The 21895-nt window shown below is 37.9% G+C and overlaps 1 protein-coding gene across 1 annotated transcript in view; it reads left to right on the plus strand.

Moving 5' to 3' along the window:
• Positions 1–3201: 3201 nt before the first annotated feature.
• LOC141799407 (oxysterol-binding protein-related protein 2-like) overlaps positions 3202–21895 on the plus strand; it is a 40362-nt gene continuing 21668 nt past the window's right edge. Inside the window, exon 1 of the mRNA XM_074681648.1 lies at positions 3202–3321. The gene's annotated coding sequence lies outside the window, so the exon portion shown is untranslated. The remainder of the gene's footprint in view (positions 3322–21895) is intronic.

Genomic DNA, 21895 nt, shown 5'->3' on the forward strand with positions numbered 1-21895 from the left:
CAAGTGGATAAATGTACCTTTGTGTATATTACATTTATAACAAAGGTTAAAAGTGTCAGGGAGCATTCTCTGGAGGTGGATGGGTGTGTGATATGTTTGGTGAAAAATGTAAAATTCTGTTCCTGGATAGAGATTGAGGTACATTTAGGAAAAACCCCTTTGCAGGATTTAACGTCAGATCTATATCACTCTCCCACAACAGCTTTAGAGAGTCCTAACCCGAAGAATCAGAATACAAACCTTGGAAATCCTTTATTCAGGGGATTTTGCTTGAACTGTAGCATTTTCTAGCTCTGACAATCTCATTCTAGTTTTGGAGAGTCAGCATTCAGCTTCCATGCTCCAAATATCTGGAACAAACTGCAAGAAAATATCAGGTCTGCTGAAACTCTGAGCTCCTTTAAATCCAGGTTTAAGACTCACCTTTTTACAGCTGCCTATTATTAGAGTATTATGACAAATTATTTTAATTTCTTTTTTTCTTTTTTAAATACTCCTGTCTGAAAATCTTTTTTTTTTTTTTTAACTTTTTTTCTTTTAATCTTATTTTGCTTTATTGTATCTTATTCATTTAAATCTGATTTTGAATTGAATTTTAACTGTTTTCTTTTAATTTGTTCTGTCTGAAATGTGCTGTATAGATAAACTTGCCTTGCCTGTCCACAAGAGAAATCCTATGAACCGACAAATTTGGAGACACTTCAAAAACATTTTTGTGGAAATACCAAAATCACAAACAATGATTTGCTCAAATCACTTTGAGTCAGAGACAAACAGGTCTTTAAAGTTTGATGGGCCCTTGGAAATCCACTCCATCAAACCAATGCAACTAATCTATGCTGGTAAATCATGGAGGGAATACTCAAGTGTTTCTACGCATCTCACCAAATCAGTAATGTGTTATGAACAGTTGTGCTTTTCTTGAGAATGTTTAATTGATCAAGAATCATTCCTGCTCATAAACCAATTTGGAATTGTTTTGTTCTGGTTTCACTTCCCAAGGTTGAAATGTTCATGTGCAAAGTACTCAGTATCTATGAGCAACCAAGTCTTTTTGTGGCGTTGGCTTGCCAATAGGCTTTAAAAACCTCCAGCTAGGAGGATCTGCCAAAAAGGGCCCCTTTACTTTTGTATATGAGGATCCCTGGGTCCCCCTGAGCTCTAAGAATGAGGCTTTATACAATAAATCACAGGAACAGTAGAACTCTTCAGTGCATTGCCACCTTACTTTAAAATATTTTAGTATTACATAGCTCTTTGCCACTGGTATGTGTGCAAATGACTTTATATTGGTTACAAAAGGTCTCCTGACACTGTACTAGTAGCTTAAGGTCAAACAGCCAATGTATATTTGGACAATAATGCACTACACACTATGAAGGCATAATATATCAGCTGCACAGGATCAGTTTCATATCCCTAAGGGACAAAACCTTTTGTATTTGTGACATTTTGTTAAAAAGATAAACAAAAAGTTTTATCGTCTGCCTCCATCTTGTGGTCAGCAGAGGCACCTGCAGTGAGGCCCCAACTCCCAGACAACAACAAGGACAAGCAAAGAAAGAGACCATTTTGTTTTTGAGTTTGATGATAAAGATCAACATACTTCCTTTGTGTAGAAATGTTTGTCATGCTGAGAGACAAGGTGGCACTGCAAGCTGAGAGAAGGTCAACTGTTGGGTGGCAGAGGTTGATGTTACAGATAGAGAGACTTAGATTTTCACAATGTCCCCCTGATTGTGACATCTCTTCTTCTTTGTCAACATGAAAGACTTCTTTTTAGTTTTAAATTGTCAGGATTTTTTCCCCTTGCATGAAGAGAAAACGTTAAATTTCTGCAATGGCAGTACTCACTGTGACTCACTTCTTTAGCCTGAAGGACGACTTTCAGCACAAGTATAAATATATTATGTATGCTCTTTTTACAATCTGTATGAACAGTCCATTACTGTGCCCTTGTGTTTGTGTGTGAGTATGTGTGTAAGCAGGACTCTGTGTCCTACTGTGAGGTTGAATGGAGACCATTTTCCTCTGTGCTCGATTGTTCTCTGCCTGTGCCCTCCTCCTCTCCTACTTGTTGTCGTTCTATTCTCTGTTCTTTTCTCTCTCATGGCTGTTATGTAACTTCGGAAAAAGAATTACACTGCTTGTCTGTATAGTGCTTCCTACAAGTGCTGCTCATTATTGCAGATTCCACTTTTCTGTGGGCAGTCATGTGAAGATTAAGTTTTTCCAGCACAGAAAGACATTTAGCCCCATATCTTTTTGTCTTTTGTCATCCAATTAAGATGACCCCAACTGCTCATTCTTTTCAAACCAGCTTAGCTCTACAGTTCAACTTTGATAAATGACCAGTAAAGCACCAATTCTTTTAAGCTGAGTGAGATTTCATGACCAAAGATTTTTTGAATTAGAAATCAAAACTCCATCAGTCAGACTTTAAGCCTAGTCAGTCATTGCTTTTCAATAGACAAGTAGGCATTCAGTTACACAGATACGTTTAATTAAATAGGCTACCGCCTTGCTCACACACACATAATAGCATGTATAGAGGGACTAAGTATATTGTAAACATTTCCACAGTAGACCACAAGCCTAATTGGGCTCCACGCATAAGTTATTCTCAAAGCAGGCAGCCAGCTGTTAACATATCAATGACTGACAGGCTACATTATTGATGGAGGGGGTAGCACACAAAGGCCAGGCTGATATCTCATACACAGAGCTGAGGAGTACAAAAAACATCCAAAGGCCAAATGTTAGGTAATAAGAGCCACAGTACTTTAAAAAGAGAGTTTTTTGTTCATTCCATCAAGAAATACTTGTTACAGAAGGCCAAACTCGTTTCATTTTTCTAAAAGTATCAGTACAAAAAGTAATGAAACTGAAACATGAAGTAAAAAAACACTGAAAGGGTGTGGTGTTTGGACTCCAGCTATAATCATTTTAATGTTGATCCCACAAATGACAGTGCATGACTGGCACTATCTGATGCTAAAAATAAAAACCTTAACTAATAGTCAAAATTGAGATTTGCATTGGGATATCAATAAATCAGACTTAACTTTGTATTTTCCCTGGAAAAACAAAACAAAACAAAAGGTATTGGTCAACACTCGCTATTATTTCCTGTTGACCAATCAGGGTGCGTTATAAATGGTCAAGCGTTTCCTGCGTTGCACGTGATTCGCTGCCAACCTTGTCACTCATCCATGTAACCATACCTCCAGTGCAAGCGACTTCCGCCTCTGTGTCAACCGAAGGCTACACTCTAATTTCTGCTCATTTCTCCCGACTTGTCACCCTCCACGCACCGCCCAGGTAAGATAAGTGACACTGTGCTGTCTTAGGCGTCCTGTCGCGTTTCTTAGGTAGCAAATTTAGCTCTGCTTTTCCTCTTACATTAACAAGGTTAGTTGCTAACAATGCTGCTCAGTGATATATTATAGCCGAGCCGCTAACATTAATGCTAGCTGTCAAAAAGCTCCCGACGTCCTGTCATAGTTGGAGCTGTCAGTTTGGTGTGAGTCTTCGTGCTAGGAACAAGCTGTACTCTCACATGTAACACATATTTGATTGTTTTGATCTCATTTGCAGTTGGAGTCAGGGTTTGACAGATTTGCAGTTCTTCCGTTTATCATTTGCTAATGTTAGCAACAAAACAGTTAACGTTAGCTCAGCAATGAGGGATGTGGTTTTCACCATTTTTCACAAATTGTGGAGACAACATGTTAATTTTGGTGGCACGACTACTCTTTGTTACTGTGCCTTCTCTGTTAGAGAAGCAGCCTGCAAATTATCAGCTATGAGTGTGCCCAAGGTGATATGTGGGGCAGACATAACAAGTCCAGGCAGCAAATGATACACAGTATAGCGCGAAATAAGATTGATTCTCTTATGTAACATGAAGTAATAATTATGAGGAAACACTTGGGTCAATAGTAGTGCTTATCTCAGGTAAGAAATAGGCTAAAGGCAGCTCTTATCGTGCCTTACAACTTGAGCCACACTGGGAATGTTCCCCTGCCTGTTCAGCTTCTCCATCCCTATCTGGATGTGTCACACAGGGCAGACCAAACAAAGCTTTTTTTTTTTTCTTTCTTCGTGTCAGTGCACTGTAAGTCAATGACACCGTCAGTTTGCACTGACACAGCAGGCTGTTTATCAGCTCTTCCTGAACAGACATATCCCTCAGGGGCACAGTTTGTGATCCTGCGTCAACTGACCTCTGATGATGACGATTCCCCGGAAAAGTGCTCACTCTCAGACAAAGAGGCTGTTTAGATAGAAAGGCAATATCGTGGGGCTTGGAGCATGCTAACATAATATTTTGACTACGAGATTGGAGCATTTAATGTCAATAACAGACAAAGAGTGCAGACAAAAGATACTTTTCCATATTCCAACAACAGGACATGTGGATATTGTTGCAGTGTTGTTGCAAATTGCAGCAAACTTAAAAAAGTTGAGCTTTAGTCCTAATTTTCATTGCAATTTCCATATTTTTTTTTGTTTCTAAAAAAGAACATCATTGTGGTTTGACCAGTACATATCGTGATTGGGTTGCAATTGGGTATTCATTGATCCTGATTCTGGTATCAGCCTGATCCAGCCCCTCAAAGGTTGATCAGGTATCGGTGGGAAAGCATCAATTCCAACTTGACACCAAGGCTAAATTATTATCTAATCTACAGGGTATAGTTTATGACTGAATAGTAATTTTTAAGTAAGTTCTGAAGCATTTTTTTTTGTTTTTACCAAACTGCTGGTAAAATTTAAAAATTTTATAGCGTAAATACACAAAACATTACCAGTCTTATCCCACACATGGTCTGGGTGAATACGTGATTCTGATTAGCTGCTGGGTGTCTGTTAAAAGTGTTGTTAGACCCCCAAAAAGGTTTCGTCAAATAGCCTGATTGTCTTAAATTATTGTGCTGGCTCAAACGCTAGGTGGTAACCATGGCAACAGGAACTCAGAACATACATTAACATACATTAATAGACAGTTTTAGGCCTGTTACGATAATCAATAAATCGATTAACCAAACGATAAATAAAAACGTCCTCGCTAAGTTTGCCAGCCCCGATAAACTGACACGTGCATGCATGTTTGTTTTCCTCCTCTCTTTCCACCAAAGAGGCTGAATGAGAAAATGGCTCACTATGTCTATCTTTCCTTACATCGGGGTGCTTAGGTTCTATAGCGGATTTAGCGGATTTATAGTGGAGTGAGCATCTGTCAAAAATGCGATCTTTGTGGTGAAGACGGGGCTGCTCGCGCGTACACACGGAGAGAGCTGAAACGAGCGTCCTGAGGAGTAAGGAGGAAACACACGCTAATATGAGTGATGGCACCAAAGATACGGTTCTTAAGCCGTTTGCCACAGTCCCAGTGTGGGAATATTTTGTTTTTTATCAGAATGAACAAAGTGTGAGCTCATGAACACCAACGAGCTGATATGTCGCATTTGTTTGAAAATAGTGGCGAAGAAGAAGAAGGGGAGGTGCAGCGGAGCCTTGTTCTTTGACAATCCGCTCTTACTGAGGCTTTTGGTCTGCAAAGTAAATAGAAATAAAAGCGCCAAATGGTGGGTGCTCAAAGACAGCTACATTGCCAAAGAAATGCAGCCCTTCAATACGGTTGAAAGCCAGAAATGTTCAAAATGTTTGACAGACAGTACGGATTGACTGGGAAAAAGTACATGTTACAAACAATTCAGGAACTGTTTAAACTCCCTTTTATTTAGGCAACAGTTTTTATTGTTGTTTTTTTTGGAGTTTTGTTTTTTCTTTAGAGACAGGGTCTATGTTTTATTGTTTTTGATTAGTATGAATTATTTTCATTGACATGTATTTTTTCTAAAAGAGAGTCCATTTCATTTTCATTGTATTTTTCTCTCTTTCTTGTTTGTTAAATGTATTACATTTTTTGTTTAATTTATTTTATTTCAAAGATCTTGACCTTTTAGTTACAGTTAAATACTCTTAAGAAATTATAGTTTCTTGCTTTTGATATGGTGTACTCACTTTATTATCCCATTTATCATGATTACATCAATGAAAAAATGGAAAAAAAAAACAAAATAATATTGACAATAATATCGTTTATCGGCAATAATGTTTTGGAAAATTATCATCTAGCAAAATTTGTTATCGTGACAGGCCTAGCATTATCCCTTATGTAGTGCATGCAACTTATTATTTAACACTAGTATTGAATAGGGCTGGGACGATATCCTTTTCTCCAGATTTGATTCTTTTATGGTTTTTGGAGTTCCATGTGAAAAGTTAGACGATGATGATGACGATTATAGACTATATCAAGAGCCATTTTTTCCAATAAAATGTACATCTCATGAGTCCGTTTTTAAGATTGATTTGGGGGATCTGACATCTCAACTTTTTGTCAACCCAGCTTATAAACAAAGACCAAAACGAAAGATTTTAGTTAAAAAAAAAAAAAAATCAACAAAATTTCACGATTCAAATTTTCTAAATAAAAACTCTATAACACAATAATCTAATGATACAATATTTTTCTCCCACCCCTTGTATTAGATCAGTATCTGTAACAGCGGCTACACAAAGCTTACCAAGGCATTACTATCTGTATCGGGACCAGAACAGTTGAAGTTGTGCACCCAAAGTTTTAATCTTCTAAAGTGTTATTAGACTTTTGATATTATGAACAATGAATCTGTAATTTTTGGGCATTATTTTAGCAGTTTGCTGGCTACATTTTTTACTGTGGCATACACAAAAATATGAAGTTTCATTCAACTTTTGTGTTGAAAATGTTATGTATTGATCACACAACTACAACTACATCAAAACATATAAAGATCAAATGATATAACTTTAACCTTACGTCTCTTATTACACTTGGAATCTCATCAATAATACTTTTGTATCACAAGACATCCATAAGAGGCAGGCAGCCACTTCTTCTTACATAACCCTAGACACCAGGCGGTCACACTGGAATTACAGTTGTTGTCATATTGTAATGTGTCTTCCTCCCAAAGGTGTGTTAATAACTCCCACAGTAAGCTGCTATGGTAATGATCTCCATTTGAGAAGGGATCCTCACAATGTACCAACAAACATTTGTGGAGCAGCGTTTTAGACATGTAGATGAGGTCTGTGTTTTTGTTTGTTCTGTGGATGCCTTTAAGGGTTTATTCTGTAAACACCTTTAAGATATTTCTCTTCTGCATGTAAGTTTGAGTTCCTGTGGTTATGTTTGAGGAAAGAGGAAAGAGATTTTGAAATGCATGTCCTACAAGCCAGATTTCAACACGTCAGAGAGGGATGTTGCACAGACGACTGTGCCAACACAGGCTAAAGCAGACTCCACATCAGTAATAGGATCTGGAATCTATTCTAATGCAGGAGAAGAATGATCAGAGATGTCAGTGTCCTGCTTCCTGTTGAATCATGTCTTTTCTGAACACTCAGTAAAATGTGTAAAGCATTTAAAAAACGTACTGGTTGCTCTCTCACTTGTGCAATCGGGCTTTTTCTCTTTATTACAACAGATTCAACTTCTTTTTGCTTGCCTTGTGTCTACAGTGTGTTTCCACAGGGGATGAAGCAAAGTTTGAGTTAAAAATAATCCAGGCAACCATCCAGGCAACAGAGAAGCAGTCCTGTATGTTAAATTTATGAAGGAGCAGAGGAGCATGCAGCTGATCAGCGGCCTGTGTGAAACACTGCCAGCATTGTTTGGCTCTGCTATAATTGACTCATGGTTTCAGGGAGTGGATGTCGGTGCAGAGACAAACTGTGAGAAAGAGCCTGTGATGGATATGCCACTATGTCAGACTATTGTCAGAAATGGCTCAACAGATTTGTCTGTTAATATTTGAAGCCTCAGTGGATTACTGTAAAGGAATGAGATTTTCAAAGTAAATAATCAATGGATGGATTTTCAGAAAAATGGATGATTTATTTCACAACGTAACTTAATTGTCACTCTTGATTGATTTAGATCAGTAAATGAGGTTTGTTAGTGGTTAACTATCATGTTAAACAGTTTAGTGTGGTGAGGATACAGACGTATTTGGTCATGAATCTGTGTTGCGTTTGGTTTTTCAAGAATTTTGTCGATCCATTGTATCATTTATTTTTGTTTTCTACATTTTATTGGCTGAAGAAAGTAAAGTGAGAGAGGAAGACAAAGGGATGCTACTGCACGCTCTGAGTTCAGACATTAAAGTGATACTCCGGTATGGCATGAGTTGGGTCCTATTACACGGTTTAGGCAGAAATTACCCCTACAGCAGTGTTTTTGTGCAGCAGAAGCCCAGGGCGCTCGCACCAAACAGCCCCTCCCTGCTCCTCTGCCAGTTTCCTCTGCACTCAGACAGGGCCATATTTTACTTGACCAAAAACACAAATAAACGGACTCCCACCGAAAAAGTCTGATATCTGTCTGCATTCAGGCTTTATTTAGAGAATTTTCAGCGCATTACTTTCACACAAAAACACTGCTAAATAAGGCTCTAGTTCTCATAGTGTCCTAAAACACAAATAAACAGACTCCCACCGAAAAAGTCTGATATCTGTCTGCATTCAGGCTTTATTTAGAGAATTTTCAGCGCGTTACTTTCACACAAAAACACCACTAAATAAGGCTCTAGTTCTCATCGTGTCCTAAAACGGCGCTACCTCCGCTGCAGAGCCACAGCTGGCTACGAGGCGCTCGCCGCTTAGTGCCAGATATAAACAAACGCAGGTAGTCTGCCAGGATGAATTATGCAATAACAGTGTAAAGATGAGTGATTATGAGAGCGAGGACGACCTGCCGTTTACTTTGAATAAAGCGTGAATACAGACCGATATCAGATTTTTTCGGTGGGAGTCCGTTCATTTGTGTTTTTGGTCAAGTAAAATATGGCCCCGCCTGAGTGCAGAGGAAACCGGCAGAGGAGCAGGGGGGGGGTGTTTGGTGTGAGTGCTCTGGGTTTCTGCTGCACAAAAACACTGCTGTAGGGGTAATTTCTGCCCTAAACCTTGTGATAGGACCCAACGTGTTCCATCCCGGAGTATCACTTTAAGTGTTAGTTGACTGTGACACCAATTGATTAAGAGCTCCCCCTGCTGACTGGCTGCAGTATAATTACATAAACCCTTTTTCTGCCATGCTTATAGATGGAACATTAGTTATATGACTCTGTTGACCAATGAATGCCACTGCAGATGTTTTAAGATAAGATAAGATAAGATAAGATAAGATAAGATAAGATAAGATAAGATAAGATAAGATGAGGTAAGATAATATAAGGTAAGATAAGATCAATTTTATAGACCCCAGGGAGATATTTGTCTTAGACATAAGTGCAGTGCTGCTTATAAGCAGTACCTCAAATAAAAAGAAACAAAGCCATATCACAGTGGCATGCCAATGACACAACTAAAAAAGTTTTATTAGGAGCCTAAATGAGTATTAAAGTGTGCCAAAAGGGTATGACGTCAGCTCCACAGTCAGGTTGCTTTTCTGTGTGCACTGCTTTGGCTGCATCAGTAAAATATATCAGAGTCTGTGGAGGCGGTCCTTTGGCTTCACATCTCAAAATGGGCAGAAAAGAAGGCCACTCTATATACAGTCAATGAACTCACACATTAGAAAGCCCAACTTCTGCTCATGATGTGATCTAACTCAGAATATCAGAAAAAAAAGTGTTTTTAGCTGCTGCTTGTTTCTCTACATTTGTGCCTTCAACATAAAAACACGGACCGACTTCTTAGCTTTAGTATATGGGCTTAGCATGAGTTCTTTAAGGGCTTTATCTATATATTTTTTTCTTATATAATCCTTGTTTTCCAAATTTCACCATCCTACAAACTGACTGAAAGGAGGTGACACAATGTTATTCCAGATACAGAAGAGGTTATCTCATTCTGATAACCTCTCAGGGGGAAACGTCAGCTGTACAGGGCTTTACTGCCTGGACTATCACACACCAGCATGTCTGTAGAAATGCTAATCACAGAGCTCACCTCTGGATGTATACTTTACACACACACATCTGGGGAGTGCCATAGTGTTTGCATTTCAGGGAGGACATGATGAAGGAGTTTCGAGGGAGATGCTTGGCAGACGTCTGTCGACAAACCTGTGAGAAAGTCGGACTCCTCCCAGCAGGTTTTACCTCTCAGCAGGTATTGCTGGAACGTGCTGACTCACACTACATTGAAAGGTTGTTTATGTGTGTGACGTACTGTTTGCTTAGCATCTACTCAGGATAAAACAGTGTTGTGTTTCTAACAGTCCTAACAGGAAGAGCATGAAGAGAACAGGCTCATCAATTCAGGCAGAGGTAGAGAGGCTGAGCAGAGGGATTGGGACGACTTCTAAGCATAAAGACAGTAAGAAGGCACGTTTTACTAGTGGGTAGCTGCAGCTTTTGCAGTGATGCATTGAATAGCAGTTTGATGCAACACCAAAAAACTAAACTTGCATCTTTTTATCATGATCTGCAATGCTTGTATCATCATATGATGTGTTATTTAACAGTTAATTAACACAGTTGGAGCTCTTGTATTTGTCCCCGGTCTTTTCTGAGCCTAACTGCACACTGGGTTGATTTCTCCACCCTTGGGTTAAATATTCTTACTGTGAACTTTGCAGGTGTAGACATTAATAGTAAGCACTCCTGTTGTTTGAGAAGTGTAGTGTTGGCTGTGACCGGGCCAAGGTGCTGCTGGTAGTGTTTACCAGTAGCTCTCTGTCTCAATAACCATGCCGGTGTTTCCGTGATGCAGTAGCGTGCTGTCTTTGTTTACATTTTACAGCTGTGTTCAGTCTCTGTAATTTCTGAATCTCACAGCTCTTTGACCATATTACCAGTGACTGTCACTACTGTTGTCTCCTTCTTCTTTCCCTTTTTAAAGCAGTCCCCATTCTTCTTCTCCTGTTACGTAATGCAATTAACAAACCACTTTGATACTCAGTGATTGTGTGGCAGTAATACTGTATTACAACTAAGCACTGGTAAAAACAGTGAAAAATTGTATTTTTTAAATGAGATATTTGTAATGACTGTTCAGTTTTTGATAAAGCGATACATGATTTGAGAATCACAACCCACTCTTTATGCTAGGGCTGAACGATTTTGGAAAATAATCAAATTGCGATTTATTTGGACCAATATTGCGATTGTGATTTAGCATGCAATTTTTTCTTATTTATGTCATTTTTTAAATTTCGTTTTTTAATTAATTAATTAATTAATTAATTAATTAATTAATTAATTAATTAATTAATTAATTAATGTATTTATTTATTTATCTGTTTATTTATTTTCATTATTTATTTTATTTATTTATTTATTTGTTTGTTTATTTATTTATTTGTTTATTTATTGGGGGGGCGTGTATCTTTTGCATTATCTACTAAAAACAATTAATAAATCATTCTATATCATTCTATACTGTGAAGGCCAGGCCTGCATGTCATGATGACATAAAATAGATTGAAGCATAAATTGATACGAATAATATATCTTCATTTAACCATCACGATCACAGAAGAATATCGACAGATTGATTTAACTTCAAGCCTTGTAGACATGTAATATTTTTGCCAAAAAAACCCAGCATTTTGACTTTTGCTTGTTTTAAGGAAGAAGGAGCACAAGTTACTTCGTCCCCTCCAGGTCTGTGTACATAAAACTTTTTTTAAATTTTATTTTCTTGAATTGCAGACTCTGCCATTTGAAAACTGCACTATGTCACATTGCGATATCGGTTTAAATTCGATTAATTGTTCAGCCCTACTTTATGCACACAAATTTCATGAATCTCATTAGGTTGAGCATGTTAAACAGATGTTATGCAAGTTTTATAACAATGTGAGATGGACTGAGTTGAATGGAACAAGATAAAGACATTAGTCATGTTGCTTTCTGTTAATTTGTTCATTATGTAGTCAAACACCAGTATCTGAAGTGTTGGTCATATGTTCTGTGAAAGCTGTAGTGTGGCCATTTACTAATTGAGGCTGCCCTTCAGTGACATTGTTAAGCTATACTATCCAGATGTAAACAAGCACAGATGACCAGTGTTGTCTTGTTGTGTTCAGATTGGTTGGGCAGTAATCTGATAGATCAAATTTAGACGAAGTTGTATGTGAGTTGTGTCTGGTTAGCTTGACTCAGCTTCCAACTCTAACTGAATCCACATCCAGCTTAACAATTTGATGGTGATTACAGTTAGAGTCTGATTCTGTTGAAACCCATTCAAAAACTCAAGCTCATGGTGAGTTTTTTGTTTTTCATTTTGGACTGGTTGCTTCTTTTAATTTAATTTTGTGTGAAAAACTAAAAAATGAGTCAGTGACCACAATATCCATGTCATCTGGGTTTTCCTTTTTCTTCCCCTTCCTTCATCCCCCTCCCTTGGCCTTCATTTTACTTGGAAGTGCCACCAAACTGAGCAGGAATGCAGGCTAAGAGCTGAACTGTTAACATGAGTCTTAAGTGTGTGTGCTGGCATGCGTTTGGGTGGGACAGTGTTTATTCAATTTGTTTGTGATTTACTTCCTCGGCTGATGTCCTCATCCGAGGCTGAAGGACTGATGCAATCTGGTTGTAGTCCCATGCGCTGTTTCTAATAAAGATGTTTTATTTAGAGATTGTAAGAAGGTTGGTTTTCTTTGTTTTTCTTCAACAATCTCATTATTTAGTTCCTCTGAAGGCTTCTGCTGGTTATTTGGCTTTTTGGGAACAAACAATGTGAAATGGTTGAAGATAAAAGGAAAAAAAAAACAAGATTTCATTTCTCTGCTCAATTTTCTGCTGTGGCAAAGGATCCCATTTGCAGTCCCCGCTGGCTTATGTAAGTTTTGTTTTTTCAGCAGCACCTGTCTGTGACTTTAGTTTATTTCCTCCCATTGCTTTTGCTGTTTTGTGTTTCGTACCATCTTCCCTGTAATTTTTCTGTGCTTTGGCTCTTCACCTGCCTATTCACTGTGCTTCTGTGAATTATTTTGTTTTGTGGATGTTGTATCAATCTGGTAGGATGGAGTCCAGCTTTATTTTTACGGCCCCATAATAGTATCCGATAGGCCTGTCACGATAATCAATAAATATATTAACCAAACGATAAATAAAAACGTCCTCGGTAAGTTTGCCAGCCTCGATAAACTGACACGTGCATGCATGTTTGTTTTGCTCCTCTCTTTCCACCAAAGAGGCTGAATGAGAAGATGGCTCACTACGTCTGTCTTTCCTAACAAGGAGATGCATAGGTTCTATAGCGGATTTATAGTGATGTGAGCATCTGTCAAAAATGCGATCTTTGGGGTGAAGACGGGGCTGCTCGTGCGTACACACGGAGAGAGCTGAAGCGAGCATCCTGAGGGGTAAGGAGGAAACACACGCTAATATGAGTGATGGCACAAAAGATACGGTTCTTAAGCCGCCTGCCACAGTCCCAGTGTGGGAATATTTTGTTTTTTATCAGAATGAACAAAGTGTGAGCTCATGAACACCAACGAGGTGATTCGTTGCATTTGTTTGAAAATAGTGGCGACGAAGAAAAAGAAGGGGAGGTGCAGCGGAGCCTTGTTCTTTGACAATCCACTCTTACTGAGGCTTTTGGTCTGCAAAGTAAATAGAAATAAAAGCGCCAAATGGTGGGCGCTCAAAGACAGCTACATTGCCAAAGAAATGCAGCCCTTCAATACGGTTGAAAGCCAGAAATGTTCAAAATGTTTGACAGACAGTACGGATTGACTGGGAAAAAGAACATGTAACAAACAATTCAGGAACTGTATAAACTCCCTTTTATTTAGGCTATAGTTTTTATTGTTTGTTTTTTGTTTTTTTGAAGTTTTGTTTTTTCTTTAGAGACAGGGTCTATGTTTTGTTTTTGATTAGTATTAATTATTTTCATTGACATATATTTTTTTACTAAAAGAGAGTCCATTACATTTTCATTGTATTTTTTTCTCTTTCTTGTTTGTTAAATTTATTATATTTTTTGTTTAATTTATTTTATTTAAAAGATCCAGACCTTTTAATTACAGTTAAATACTCTCAAGAAATTAAAGTTTATTGCTTTTGATATGGTGTACTCCCTTTATTATCCCATTTATCAGAATTACATCAATGAAAAAATGAAAAAAAAAATTAAAATAATATTGACAATAGTATTGTTTATCGGCAATAATATTTTGGAAAATTATTGTCTAGCAAAATTTGTTATCGTGACAGGCCTAGTAACCGGTTAGATGTATTGCATCTGGCTTCTAAATTGTTTCTGCAATGTAATCTAAAAAAATTCCACATTGCTGAAATTTCAACCATAGGGTTGCTAATGCTAACATGTAATGGTATTCCCTGTGTTGTTTTCATCCTTTGAACCATGTGTCCTTTAGGAGTCACCATAGGCTGCCATAAAGCGGTGGTTTTTGCTGTAACCTTCCTGTTGTGTTTGCGCAATAAAGAATAAGTTGTGGCTGAAGTCCCACATCGGCATTTTGTTAGGCAAACCCAGAACGCTCTTTTGGACCAAATTACACAGTTTGTGAGCATGAATGATCATGATAGATTATCAGTTCACAATACAGTTTCCTGATGAATAACATTCCCACACCAGCTCCAATCTGATAGTTTTGAATGGACATCTCTAGCCCATTGCTCTCTATATTTAAACAGATACTGTTGAAACAAGTCAGAGGATGTGCTCAAGTAAGACCAGATTAGTCTCATGACTGAGGTTGAGTGAATGTGATTTCAGACTTGTGGTTATACTCTAATAAAAACTTATTTGTTGGGTTGCAGTCTCTTTCTGTTAATGGTCGCATGATTTACTTTGTTTCAGATTCCCCAGGCAGCCTTGATCCATCCTCCAACAGAACTTAGCAGTTGATGTTTGGTGGGAGCAGAATATTAAATTAGATTTAGGTTGCTGTGATACCATGCCAGCTGGAACTTTGGTTTCATCATAGATTGATGTTTTTGTTTTTTGTTTTTTCTTTGATAAAACAGCATATTTCTGACATGAAGTATCAGTAGATCTTAAGTGTTGCTTTGGATGCAGCTTTGGCTTTTTGTAGCATCTTCAGGGACAAAATAAGTTCCTAAAATAACTGATATATAAAACAGTCACTTTTGGCCCACTACAGCTGTGTGATGTGTTGGTTGCATCACTCTCTCCTCCCCTGTTGACTTAGTGTGAACATTTTGGCAGTGGCATTAAGTACATGAAAACACAGCAGAAAGCTTTCATTAGCTAGATTCACTGATAATTTGGTACAAGGGCTGTGTATTAATCCTTAAACTATATCATCTTCCTAACAATCTAAGAAATTCACTAAAGACCCTTTTACTGTTAGTAAACAGTTGTACGCACATTTTAACAATGGAAGAACTGTGGGGTACGATGGTTTGTCATGCTACACAAGATGGTTAACAACCAGTTTTTACCTAAAGACCTTACTTTGAAGATTGGTAAATTGCTCCCAGCTTCATGTGGAATCAGTGAGTGGATCAGCAAGTGCACATATTGAGTTAGTATTGGAGAAATCTAGTTTACTCAATGCTTATGACTTCATTATTTGTGGACATTTACAGACCACCGTAACATAAACTTTGATCATTAAACCCATAAACCGTCCCAAGCAACAGATGAGCACTCAGACTGCTGAGTTTAAGACCTGAGTAACGTATGAGCCAGAAAACTATGTCCAGACAGAGAACTGCACCAAATATCACAATAATAGTAATTTATTAGAGGATTGCCAATTAGTGTAGTTAATAGATTGATAATGTAGTGCAGTTTTACTGAGAACATGAAATCTGTTTCAATGAATCATAATTTAAATTTATCATTTACTTTCCATAACGAGTTATTAGTCTTACTGATATTGGCCTGAAACCATCTTTTTTTATTAACTTCACAAAGTAAAACCTGAATGTAGAATACCGGCTGTTACTTATTAGTGATCAAACCTGGTTAACTAAAGTTGGATACAGAAAATATTTAGTTGTAGCTGAGCATGGTGCTGGTGTTTCAGTGTAAAGTTTGACCCTTTTAACTGATGACCTTCATTTAACAATCACTTACATGTTTGGCTGAGGGTTGCAAATTAGCACAGTCACATTCAACTCCAAAACACTGGTTGCTGTGAAACGGTCATGATCCTGTCAGAGTTAGGTAAAATTTCAGTCCTTACAGTTTTTCTTTCAAGTTTAAAAATGCTATGTGGAGGATCTGTTTTAATTGGACTGCCTCGCCCCCCGCCCGCTGTGTCTCCGCCTCATCCTCCTTACAATAATGTACTCCATCTTTTTAGATCACGTTGAAAATAAAGACTAAAACAGAGAAATATGGGAAATTACTGGTAAATCCTGAGTGACATACATTTATTTTGTCTCTTTTTTCTTCGCCTTTTCTCTCCCTCTTTTCTTTGAATTAAATGAAATAAGAGAAGCCAGATATATACTCAGTATCAGATGTTAAGGCTGTTCATTGTTTAATTGTAAGATGTGCGTCAAACTTCCAGCTGCCGTCAGGTTAACTTTCCATTATGACAAACGGCTTTAATCTGACATCAGATGTGACGGGACAGTTAATATAGATATAAATGTATATGCTGGTTCAGACGGTTACATTGAATAGTGATTGCTGTGATTGTTTATTGCATTAAAATGTGCCTGACACTCTGGAAACCTGCCTCTGAGGCTTTGTTGACATGTGCGCACATGTGCACCTGTCACCAAATTACAGCTGCGGAGGGTGCACTCCACTTTGCGCTGAGGATAAACCAGGTTGGAGCTGGCGAGCTTTCAGCGCACTTTTTTTGGCACGAAATTGTCACTGCGCCAACATGAATCTGCCGACACCTCCCCCTGGTGCGTCGTCAACTCCCCCTCTCTGCGCGGACGGTCTACCAAATTGTCAAGTTGGCAGCGTATGGCAGTGCGCCGCACGAAATTAACATTGCGCGGATTGCACCAGGCTTGCACCCCATGCGCTGCGCCACGAAATTAGAGCCCACTGTCTTAAAGATGTGACTTTTGACCAGGTGTGTGTGTTTGTTTTGGAACAAGTTTTCTTTGTTCAAGACAACTTTTTACCAGATACAAAGTGACGAGGTGAGGTATGAATCAGTGCAGTTACATAGCTATGTTGTTTGAAATGTGACAACAAATAAACAAACGTAAGTTTGCACGGTATGTCAGTAGCCGGCAATATGCGCTACTAGCAGAATGAACACTATCATAAACACCTTAACTCTTTTGATTTTTTAGCTCATGCTCCATCTCTCTCCTTTTTATCTTTTTATCTTCTGTCCCTTTTCTGTCTGACAGTTAGGCTCCAGTGTCCACCATCACCACAAAATTAATCACAGAAGTCATTTTCAGCAGAAAAAAGCACAGATCTCTCTTTTCACTAAAGTTTGTCAGCTGGCGAACCAACCCGGTCCTGCTTGACCTGCTTTAGTAATAACCTGTATTGGTGCTGATAATCTCATTTTATAGTGTGGATCACAATCAGGCATATATCGAGGAGAGAGACTTTTCTAAGATCACTTTGAAACTCCACAGCCCCGTTAAAGAACACTATTTTACCTAAATAAACTAGGCTTAAAACTGTTGACAAAATGCGTGCAGGTTTTTATGATAAGATAAGATAAGATAAGATAAGTCATACTTTATTAATCCCCGGAGGGAAATTCATGATGGCATATGCTGTAAAAGAGTGTTGATTTTTTTAATCATGTCCTCATGTTTCTTTTACTTTAATTTACCCCTGTGTTCTACATTTGTTTTAGTTAACTTTCATCGTTCCTTTACATGTTGAACGCAGAGTTAACTCAGAAGTCATCCCTTTGCTCAGTTTGTTTCCTCATCTTATTGTGTGCTTTAAAACGCACGTGTTTGTGAAGATGACTGGTGGCATGTTTTTCACAGTCTGCAGAGGTGTGTCACCTATTTTAATAGGTGTGTGTATTGGGAAAAGGTGTGAGTGTGCTGTTCTCGATGCTGGGCTCTGTCTCACAGGCAACAGCTCTTGTTTCTTAATTTCTCTTTGTGTGTGTGTCTCTCTTTGTGTATCTGGTTCTTGATCTCTCTGTCCCAGTGGCTTTGTGTGTTATTGTCAGGCCTCTGAGGACAGCACAGAGGAGAGTTGCAGTACAGTAATTGTACACTCAACTTATGAATGAAAGTTGCAGGTTTTGAATGACTGGGTGTTCTCTGATGAGTAGAAATTGGGTTTTGTTGATTTAAATGGACAACTTGTGTTTTTGAATTGGTTAAATATGTTGGAGAACTTTGATGATTCTTAAAGGTTAGACTCTAACATCAGTGCTGTTCCAGTATTTCCTGGTCTAATTTATGTGGGTTTTTTAATGTAATGTGTTTCTAAATGTTCTGCCGTTATTTAATGTTTCACAGACTTTATATTGTTCACTTGGTTGCTGCAAACACAGAGCTCTTCAGAGAGCTGTGGAAAATCTAAGAAACCCTCAAAGGTGCCCCTCAGCATGTTCTCTGAAAGAAACAAATGTAAACTTGGTTGCTGAGGTAACAAACATCTGATGCCAGGGTCCTTAACTGCTAAACCCTCAGCTCCAGTGAACTTTCAGGGACAATGAAGGAGAAAGCTCCTCAGCAGTGGCTTGAGATGACAGCACCGGTCCCAAATTCATTTTTTTCTTAGTATTTTCAAATTAGTTCCTGGTAAAATTGTGACTTAGCTAAGCTTACACTAAAAGCACTCAGAGGACTTTTTGATATTATATCTCTAGCTTACTTATTGAAGTAGAAATATCAGCTGATTATACAAATGAAGAGAACTTTTTGTGACCATATGTGATCATTCTTTAGATCTACACTCATGTGACTGGCTGAAACCAAATACAGTCTTCGTTGGAGTACAGATTATGGATGTTTGTGTCGCTTAAATCATGGGTTCTGAATCTTTTTTAAATCATGGACCCCTTTCAGGTGAGACATCGTGCCATTGATCATTATGATATTAAATACCAGGTAATAATGTACTCTGTACTGCTTTGCAGCCACAGAATTGGGTGAAATTTGTACTGTCTAAGTTATACATTTTGTAAACTTTGAGAAAATGGTAGAATTGATCTCATGGCACAAATCTAAATTAGGCGGGACTATTGGAAAAAATAGCTGATTTTACTGGTGCACGAGATGTATACTTTTTTTTCAATAATATATCACCCTTATACAATCGTTTTTGAATTAGTCTGCAGGCCCTTAGCTATGGTTTGTGGACCCCTGGGGGTCAAACTCATCACAGCAGCATCACTTTCAGCTGTAGAGTCTGTTTAATGTCTTGGAAAAAAAAGTCTATCCTGTCTCCTCAGGTGTTTGGTCACACCGCGAACTTTGTACAAAGATAACTCACTGACGTTTTCACAACTGGCCTTGAAAAATTATTTTCCTTGGTGTCTTTAGCAGGTTGTAAACTGAAGGTTTTAAAAAGGTCTCACAAGGTTGCGCAATGAAATGAGAGTGTTGGTGCATGGTGTGTGGTGAAGCTGTATGCTCGTCATTGCCAGCACATCCATGAAATGGTCTTTGAATGTCCAGTATAGCCTTGGTTTTCTTGTCACTAAGGTCACACTCCACAGTAAGTATTTCTCAATGTTTCTTTGAGTCCATGTTCAAGGGTTAAACACTTGGTCTGACCTTGAGGGGCGGGTCACACAGTAGAATGACGTTTACAAAGGTTGTTGTAAAAATAAAGTTTTTTTACTCTCACTAATGTGACCTTGTCTTGAAATTATGCAACTGTGACAGTTTCAGACACAGATAGTCTGGTGATGGCTCAGTCCATGCACACTTGTCTTTGGAATTGATGGGTGACTTTTTGAGTCCATTACAGATCAGCCATGAAAGTTCCAAATGTCCTCCCTGCGGCACTTGTCCTCTGAGTCATCTTTTTTGGTGGTTTTAGGAAGATTCTTGATAAGACGTGTAGGACACCGAGTACTAGAAGACTGATTCAAAGACAGATGTGAGATAAGTGTTATCAGAGGTGAAGGCTTTGGCTTGTTTTGTCATACAATGATGTCTCTGTCTGTAAAGTTAAGTTACCTGTTTCTTCTAATCTGGATTATACAAACTTGTTACTTAATTGGGACATGTTTACTGTTCTGTGAACTGAACTTTCATGGGAGCCATTTTGCCTTAGCTCACTTTGATTAAAGTCATTCTGGAGCCACAAAATCTAGTTTATCTTCACAAAAAAGACAAAAAAAGTGTATAAAATTTTATACATAGTAAAAACTAGTGAATAATTATCGAAACCAGATGCTTTTTGTGTTTATAAAATTGTACATGTGATGTACTTGTTCATTTTTGATAAATTTGCATTTTCTTTTCAAAAATATTGAATTTAAATAATTTACAGAAATTTAAAAAAATGTGAAAAATTCATCGTTTAAAAAAATGTATTTTTTTCTAAATTTATAAAAAGTAAAAACAAAACAAAAAAAAAAATGCAAAATGTAAAAAAAAAATGAAAGCTTTACTGCAAGATTTTATTCGTTTTCAGTGTCTTCCAACATCAATACCCTATAAGAAAAACAAAAATTCTTTATTTTCATTATCATTTTTCAAAGCTACAAGAGACCACTGCTAAGGAGTCAGAGCCGCATGAGGCTGAAGAGCCACAGGTTGAAGACCCTTTAGAGGTAGCAGAACTTGGCAGACTTTCATTTGTTAAGATTCTGGTGTTTTAAAAAAATGTCTTACTCTTTTTATGCTGTTTGATGATTTTTTTTGTTGGTTAGCATTAGCACTGTCGAAAAACAAAGAAACCCTTCATCTATTACATACAAGGTCAGACTTTAAAGCAGCAAACAGCGTGTTCTCTCCCCAAATCTCATCATCGCATGTGGTTCCTCAGGTCAAAGTTCAATGCTGTGTTGAAGGAAAAAAAAACAGATAAAAGTGCCTCTACAATACATGTTATATACTTCAGTGAACTTTTATATTGCTGATACTTTTATTTTGATATTGTTGTTGAATATTTTCCACTGTGCCTGCCAAAAGTCTCTGTCTGTAAACTCTTGAGCTTTATAAAAGCTGCTGTCAAAGCTTGGACAGTACGTTTGGTTTTGACCAGTGATAGAAAATAGGAATGAGCCAAATTTACTCAAACTTGTAAAGATGGCAGAAAAAAAAAGGAAAACAAAAAAAATCTGAAAATGTTTATTTCAGAAGTGATCCTAACCCCTGCTCCCCTTTGACCGCTCTTACACCTTTCTACGTTTGTGAACTATGCGTGCAAACTATGTCAAAAATATCAGCAACAAAAATGTAAACACAACCCTGGAATTTTTGCTTGTGGTGTATTATGCATTATCTCTGGTATCAGAGTTCTCTGAACAAACACTTGTGCAGTGTAACATCAGAGAGGGAAATTATGCAATCTTTGCTACATTTCCTTTTTTATTCAATACTTGAAAAATCAAGCTTAGTCATGCTGCTTTTTCCAACTTTAGTGTTATTTTTGCACTGTCAGAAGCAACCAGTCCAAGAATGTTTGAGTCATGTCCTCAGTCAAAGACTCAGTCTGAAATGAGATGGCAATGCTAGACAAGCGTGTTGCTTTACATAAGCAAACAGTTTGAAGGTAGGCCAGGTGGCCTTTACAACCTTTAACTCTTTGTGTCTTCATAGCACTGTGCTGTCTTTAGAAAATTGTCTCTGCAGTTTAGTCCGGACAGTTTAATGTAGCGATTGAAGTCAATAGAAATTTAAAGGATCTACATTTGAATGTAAAACAGCTCCCAGGCTTATAGCAGGCACCTGCACCTATTAGGCCCAGTCATCCTAGTCTGACAAGATGAAACCCTGCCCAGATATGAGTCAGGATCAAAACAGACCTGTGTGTACAAAAG

The sequence above is a fragment of the Halichoeres trimaculatus genome, unplaced genomic scaffold, assembly GCF_033239565.1.
Source record: "Halichoeres trimaculatus isolate MK-OKI-2021-1 unplaced genomic scaffold, fHalTri1.1 fHalTri1_scaffold_11, whole genome shotgun sequence".
NCBI lineage: Eukaryota > Metazoa > Chordata > Actinopteri > Labriformes > Labridae > Halichoeres > Halichoeres trimaculatus.